Source organism: Ipomoea nil, unplaced genomic scaffold (assembly GCF_001879475.1).
Source record: "Ipomoea nil cultivar Tokyo-kokei standard unplaced genomic scaffold, Asagao_1.1 scaffold3384, whole genome shotgun sequence".
NCBI lineage: Eukaryota > Viridiplantae > Streptophyta > Magnoliopsida > Solanales > Convolvulaceae > Ipomoea > Ipomoea nil.
In genome coordinates this window covers 1,412,209-1,420,798 of record NW_017619812.1, presented here as the reverse complement: position 1 = coordinate 1,420,798, position 8,590 = coordinate 1,412,209, and positions in this window count along the sequence as shown.

The window sequence follows — 8,590 nt, the reverse complement described above, 5'->3', positions numbered from 1 at the left end:
GCGGAAAAAGCAAGATTTTGAAAGGACTTATAAATGTATCGAATCTAGTTAGATTTGTGTGTTGATACCTATTTGTGAGATATATTTATGGTAAGAATTATTGTACTTTACATTGCATGATATATATATAACATATATAATAAAATATTCATTGCAAACCAAATGAAGTTCTTAATTTTTTTTTTTTTTTTTTTTTGAATGCTACTAGCTCTATTACATTGTAGTATCTGTTCAAATGAAGTTCTTAATTATTATTTAGATTAATTTAAGAACCTTGAAATCCACCAAGGAGAAGGTTGGAGAGAGCTTAGTGTTCCTTACATATGAAATATTCGCACCCTAAAATTTATACAGTAAATAAACCAAATATTCACATATAAGATCGTTATATCGTGGACCGCGTACATGTGCACCGCAATCGAACGGCGCGTCGTTAGTGTTAACGGAGCGCGCATTTTTTTGTATGTTAATTATCAACTGACACTACAGTATATCTAAACCGACACTGCCTCACGTATTATTTTTATATTATCAAATGAAACTGCAGTTATATCAAAATGATACTGTAGTTGTGGTGAAATGAAACTGCAGTGTATATAAAATGAAACTGAATAACATTTCACATATTTGAGTGTATATTGTACAATGAAGCTGTAATTATATCAAAGTGATCATGTAGTTGTGTTTTAATAAAACTATAGTGTATATAAAATAAAATTAAATAACATTTTCACAGAGTTTATAAATATCAAAATGAAACTGTAGTTGCGTTGAACTGAAACTGCAGTGTATACAAAATGAAATTGAATAACAGAGTTATTTTTTGCAGAACGGCGAAAAACGGATAACGTTTCTTTTCATTAAACAAAACGACGTCGTTTTGATACGCGGTGCATAATCACCGCAGTGCACGATATAATTTGTCTCACATATATAACATCACATACTCAGAGTCATCTATATATTTATATATTGAGTTAATTCTAGCGAAAGTCCCTTGTCTTTGGTGACAATTTTAAATTTAATCGCAGACTGTCATTTTCTTTTCATTTAACACCCCAAACAATCATATTTTTGACACTTTTGGTCCTTTAGATGAATTTTCGGGTGAAATCCTATTTTAAGCAAGAGTATTTTTGTCTTTTCAATCTTTTTTATTTTTCCAACGAGTTAATTCCAGCGGATCGGAGGTCCCTTGTCTTTAGTGGCATTTCCAAATTTAGTCATAGACAATTGTTATTGTCATTTAATACTCCAAACTATCGTATTTTGGACACTTTTGGTCCTTCTAATAACTTTTTTTTTTCTTTATGATGAAACCCTATTTTAGGAAATGAAAATGTCATTGCTTAAGATAGAGTTTCACCTAAAAATGTTATCGGAAGGACAAAAAGTGTCCAAAATATGATAGTTAACAATATTTAAAAGTACGCTTTTATTAGTAAAAATCTCACTTTATGATCCTAGTTAAAAAAAAAAAAAAAAAAAAAAAAAAAAAAAAAAAAAAGGACCACAAGGAGGTAATCCAACTTAATTAGGTTTCTCCCTTATTACCCTAATCGGCAAAGAACCATGCGGTAAACTAGCGTAAGTTATCCATAGTTTATCGGCACAAATCAAGTAGGTCAATAGATTACTCCCACTAAAAGTCGAACTTGTAACATTTTTGTTACCAAGTCAACCATCTAACCAATTTAACATAATTACAACACTTTAATTATTTTTGCACATTACACTGCATGCTGGTGTATATCATTTGCCTTTTATATGATGAGATTAATTTAACAGAATTTTGGTCCGATCTAAATCAGAATCTCTCTCCGAATGATGTTATTATATACGCATTTAATTTATTAGTTTTATTACTACTACGCTATGTACTGATATAATTAAATAATTGTCTTTTATCCATTTTTATATCATTGAACTTTTGTAATGTTTAGGAAATATTAATAAATTTGACTAAAAAGAAAAAAGACATAAAATGCATGTAATTTATTAGTTTTATTACTACTACGCTATGTACTGATATAATTAAATAATTGTCTTTTATCCATTTTTATATCATTGAACTTTTGTAATGTTTAGGAAATATTAATAAATTTGACTAAAAAGGAAAAAGACATAAAATGCATGTAAGAGTATGGGTAAAAGCTAAAATCTTTTCTTTTGTTATCATCTGAATAAAGTTAAGAGATAGACTGAAAAAGTAATGGATCAAATTATTGGGAACGTAACACTCAAAAACTTGCAATTTCAATTCTTTTGAAGTCAACTTTTATCCTGAAACCATTTGTACTCTGTTGACACATCAAAGTTGACAATTTCCACAATGCACATGTCATACTGTACATACATACATAATATTAATGTATATTATCATCGATAATTAATCACAAAGTTCTGAATTCAACTCCACGTAGAAACTGTCTATTATATTGAATTTCTTAGTTTGAGCTGGTCAGTTATATACGGACAACTTATGTCAATTTACCTCGTTATCTTTTGTCATTTAGGATCATGAAGCAGGCCACCGAAAGTGCGTGATAGCTGTTCAGTTGTGCTATTTTACGATGCACATTTTGGTCAATTATAGATAGAAATTATTTTAATATTGTCTAAATTGACCAATTATACGATTAATTGTGTAAAAAGGAGCAAATTGGAAACATATCAAGGTTTGAAGGCAAAACAAAACAAAATCAAGAGTAATTTGGACTCAAAATATGATGAAAGTTGGAAGATGACCTGTCACGAGTAGTGTCACACATGTGAGGGGATTTCGTGAGAGAGACATCTGCTGCTATCACACATTGAGTCACACTCATGAGATCATTCATGATAAGAGGAACTTCAGAGAGCGCATCAAAACTGTCAAGAGGCGTATCACGCTCGTGATAAGGCTCATGACGAGCCTAATCCGAGACTATAAATAGGAGGATTTTGGGTTCATTTGGATCATTAATAATTAGGCGTTAGACATTAGAGTAGAATTAGACAATTTTTCAAGTTCTTAGATCTTAGAACCCTAGATAAACATTTATTTCAATTTCCATTAAAAGTTCTAGCTAGATTCAAGTTCTATTTCTACTTTTTGAAGCAAGTGTTAGTGTAGATTGAAGATTAATCTCTAATTAGATAAGTGAATTTCAATTTCAATTCATTGCAATTTTACTTGTTTAATTTCTTGCTTTGATTCATTACCTTGTTTTTTGATATGGAATTCTCTTTTGTTCTTGAATTTATGCTTCTTTTCATTATGTATTATAATGTGTGAGTAGTCTCCTAATTAGGAAGTGGATCAAATATGGATGTAGATTAGGTTTATATATGGAAATGTGACTTTGAATTAGTTGAATAATAGGAGTGATAATGAGACTTGCTTTAATTTTATTATGTTAACTAGTTTTTCTACGCGCTTTGCGCGAATAAGATAATGCCCAATACTTATTTCTAAATAAGTATTTCAAAATATATCAATGCAATATTATATAGAAGATGTTCATCCATAGGTAAATAAATGTTGAATTTGTTTATTTAAATCGGTAATTTAAAGTATATAAATGCAAGATAATATATGAGAGATTGATTATATATAACTGTCACAAAAATAAATGTTTACAACTTTGTAATAACGTTAATCTAAGTACTAAGTCTAAAAACGATAGTCTAAATAAATACTATTTTTGGTTTAAATTTTTCTAATTCTCTTTTAGGTAGCATTGTTATTGTTTTCATCTTCAGTACATGTCTTTTTTTTTTTTTTTTTAAATTTGTTATTGGTAGTGTGTCATGTGCAATTGGTTTATTAGTAGTATCATAGAGGGATTCATCATGTAATGAGATTATGGTGTATGAAGTTTTAGATTTGTCTTGTTGTGTATATGACTGAGATCTTAGTTGTGCTGTGAACTCTTTATCTTACAAGCACATGTTGATATTTGGTAGTGGTAGTTTTCACCTACATGTTTCATGTGTTGTGAGACATCTAATTCTAAATTAATTAAATGCATATATATTATTTTTTGTTGTAGCTACTAATTTATTTTTTAATTTAAGTAATAAGAGAAATAAAGTGGGAAAATTATGATGTGGAACCGTGTCCACCTTGCAAGGTGGACAAAGGTGGACACGGTTCCAAAACTGTTCATAATTATGAATATATAGTTCAAAAATTATGAACATATAGTTCCATAATTATGAACATAGAGTTGTGAACATAATTATGAACATATAGTTCTGTAATTATGAATATAGAGATTCAATAATTGTGAATATGAATTTAAAAAATTATGAATATATAGCTTTATAATTATGAACATATAGTTCAGTAATTATGAACATAGAGTCCTGTAATTGTGATAGAGTTCAATAATTATGAATATGAAGTTCAAAAATTATGAATATATAGCTTTATAATTATGAACATATAGTTCAGTAATTATGAACATAAAACTGTGTCCACATTGCAAGGTGGACATAGTTCCACAGCATAACGATTAAATAAAGTGGTGTACATACTTTTCATCCACAATAATGAAATCATTGATTTTTTTTTTTAAAATTTCCAATCGTTGATGAGACAAATTGTTTTGAGAGTTTGTCAATGACAATTGCTGTCAATAGATTATGATAATAAATAATTCAAAATATAAGGTTACAATAGATATTATTATAATAATATAGTAAAAATTATCTTACAAATTTCTTTAGAAGTTTTCATGCATTGATAAAAGCATAATTGAAAAAAAAAAACTGAACTTATATATATTATTTTTTTTAATGAAAGAAAATCAAATGATTATCAAAGTTCCTGATTTATAATCATTGAATGCTATGTATTTAGTCGGGCTAATTATTTGACCAAGGTTTATGTTAAATTTTATATTTTATTTTTTAATACATTTTAACATATTCCTAGTATATTCTTAACAATTATGCTAACTCTAATTGGAATGAGATTCGAACCTAAGACCTTTCTTATAGAAATTAATGAGTAGGTTAAGAATACTAAATAGTTAACGGAATATTCCGTTAATAAAGTTAATACTAACGGATTATAAGGTTATTTAAGGAAAGAAAATAATATAATAAAGGGTAAATAAGGAAAATCTATCTATATATATATAAAAGTAAAATCCTCCTAACAAATTTTCCCCCCAAAACTTTTGTAGTAAAACTTATTTGGTAAGTAAATGTCAAATGAAAATTAAATAAATAAATAAATAATAATAATAATAATAATAATAATAATAATAATAATAATAATAATAATAATAATAATAATAATAATAATAATGTTATTACCTTAAATAAATAAATTATTATACTTTCCCTTAAATAAATAAATTATTATACTTTCCTTTTGAATTAGTATTTTCTACCTATAAATACAAGAGCTTCTTCAATCAAAGAATCTCAGACTCATCTTTCTGCTTTCTTTTTGTATGAATTTTCTACATTTTTCTAACTATATTCTCACGTACTTCAATATGTTTTGCAGTTTGGACATCATGAATAGATTGATCAACGATATCTTCTTGAAGCTCGCCCAAGAGGTGACTCGCTTGGCCCACTACCACAAGAAGTCGATAATCACTTCTCGCGAGATCCAGACCGGTATGAGATTGGTTCTTCCTGACGAATTGGTAAAGCACGTTGTCTCTCTAAAAACACTAAAGCAGTCACCATATTTGCAAGCTCTTAGATGAAATCATTTAAATCTATGTTTCCTTTTTATATAATCTCAATTAGGGATTAATAGATGTAAAGTAACTTGGATTTGAGTTTAATTTCATATTATTCTTCCAAAAGGTTTAATTTCATATTATAAGTATTGTTATCTACCTTCAACTATCAGTGAATCGATTAGCATTCTCAAAAAAAAAAAAAAAAAAATTGAATGTCTATATCTACGTGCATTTAAGATGCAACATGTGTATGATTCATTAGGCTTTGAGGCAGGAGAACACATCTGGGTACATTGCATATTAGTGGATCTGTATCTCATTGCAAAAAAAATCCATACAATTAATTAATTAATATAATTACAATTATCATTATTCTAATTCAAAACAAAACTAAAGAATTAATTGTAATAATGAAATTTGTTATTAATATTCTGTTACTAATTGACACAGAAATCAGACCAAAAGAAAAACGAAATTAATATTAAAAATGGACTCGAATTAAAAAAAATATGCTTAATAAGTAAATAACTAATTTGCTAGACAGAAAATTAGGGTAAATATTACAAACGTACCAGATTATTTTTATGATTGAAAATGAATATTACAAACGTACCAGATTGTTTTTATGACCAGAAATAAGAATGAATTTTACACACGAGAATCTATTATTAATATTCTGTTATACTAATAGGTATGGGAATCATGCCAAATGAAAAAAAGATTTAATATTAAAAATTTATTGGAAATATAACACAGTTTTCCCTACGAAAAAATTAGTAACCACCAAATGAAATATTAGGAAAAAATTATGAAGAAAAAAGAAATGAAAACAAATATTAACTCTTTCTATGAATGAAAAAAGGAAATGAATATATCCATATTTCACTTAAAATATAATCAGTAATTATATTATTATAATTATATTAATTATTTATGAAGAAAAAAGGAAATGAATACGAAAGGAAAAAAATAAAATTTAGACACGAAAATCTATTATTAATATTCTGTTATACTAATAGACACGGGAATTAGGCCAAATGAAAAAAAAAGATTTAATATTAAAAATTTATTGAAAATATAACACCGCTTTCCCTACGAAAAAATTAGTAACCACCACGTGAAATATTAGAAAAAATTATGAGGAAAAAAGAAATGGAAATAAATATTAACTCTTTCTATGAGTGAAAAAGGAAATGAATATATTCATATTTCACTTAAAATATAATCAGTAATTATATGATTATAATTATTATAATTATATTAATTATTTATGAAGGAAAATGAAATGAATATATTAATAGTTTACTGGAAATATAATCAGTAATTATATTTTTATAATTATATTACTTTTTAATTATGTGGAAATGAATATTAATTCTTTTTATGAACGAGAAAGGAAATGAATATTTCACAAAGAAATCTGTTATTACTATCATGTTACTAATCGACATGGAAATCAGGCCAATTAATCGACAATTATTAGGAAAAATAAATAAAAATCAATATTAATTCTTTTTATGAAGAAAAAAAAAAGAAATATTCAAAAGGGAAATGAAATATGAAGAAAAACGAATGAATATTTTTATATTTCACTAAAAATATAACACAGCTTTTGGCACAGAAATGAAACCAAAAGAAAAAAGAAATTAATATTAAAAATGGACTCGAATTTAAAAAAAAAAATATGTGCTTAATAAGTAAATAACTAATTTGCTACAGAGAAAATTAGGGTAAAGGAAAAAGGAAATGATTATTAAACACGTACCAAATTGTTTTTGTGATTGAAAATGAATATTACAAACGTACTAGATTGTTTTTATGACCAGAAATAGGAATGAATTTTACTCACGAAAATCTATTATTAATATTATGTTACTAATAGGCATGGGAATCATGCTAAATGAAAAAAGGATTTAATATTAAAAATTTATTGGAAATATAAAACAATTTTCCCTACAAAAAAAAAAAATTAATAACCACCAAATGAAATATTAGGAAAAAATTATGAAGGAAAAAAAATGGAAACAAATATTAACTCTTTCTATGAATGAAAAAGGAAATGAATATATCCATATTTCACTTAAAATATAATCAGTAATTATATTATTATAATTATATTAAGGGAAAATGACACTTTTTCCCCCTAAATTATATACTTATAGCACTTTTTCCCCCTCAATTATTTATGTAAGCACATTAGCCCCCTCAATTATTTTAAAAGTGGTGGTTTTTCCCCTAAATATATTAAATTGACATTTCTACCCTTAAAGCAAACATTACTTCTCCAACAAATTATTGCGTATATGTAGCGATTACCATGGTTCGAACTGAACCAGACACTATAGCAATTGAATTAAAAGTTTTCAGTTATGATTCAGATCTAGAACCCAATATTTGGATTTCAATTTATTAAATTTAAGAATAAAAAAAAAAAAGGGATCATGAACCGTGAACCGGCGGTTCCGGATCCAGTTCGCGATTTTGAACCGTCTTTATTTTAAAATTTTATTTTTTTATTTTAAAATAGTCTAAATTCAACAATAAATGTATTTTATTTTTTCAGTTCGGAACATGAACCGGCCATTCCGGTTCGCGATTTTAATAAAGTCTAAATATTGTGTTTTGATTATAAATTGTAATTGGAATATTTTGGTTTGGTTGCTATAGTATCTGTTTGGTTTGAACCAAATTATAGTAATAATTTGTTGGAGAATAAAACTAAATGAAATATTTATTTTAAATATTTATTTTAAGGGTAAATATGTCCATTTAACATTTCAGGGGAAAAAGAGCCACTTAAATAATTCAGGGGGAAAAAGTGCTATAAGTATATAACTTAGGGGAAAAAAGTGTCATTTTCTCTTATATTAATTATTTATGAAGGAAAAAGGAAATGAATA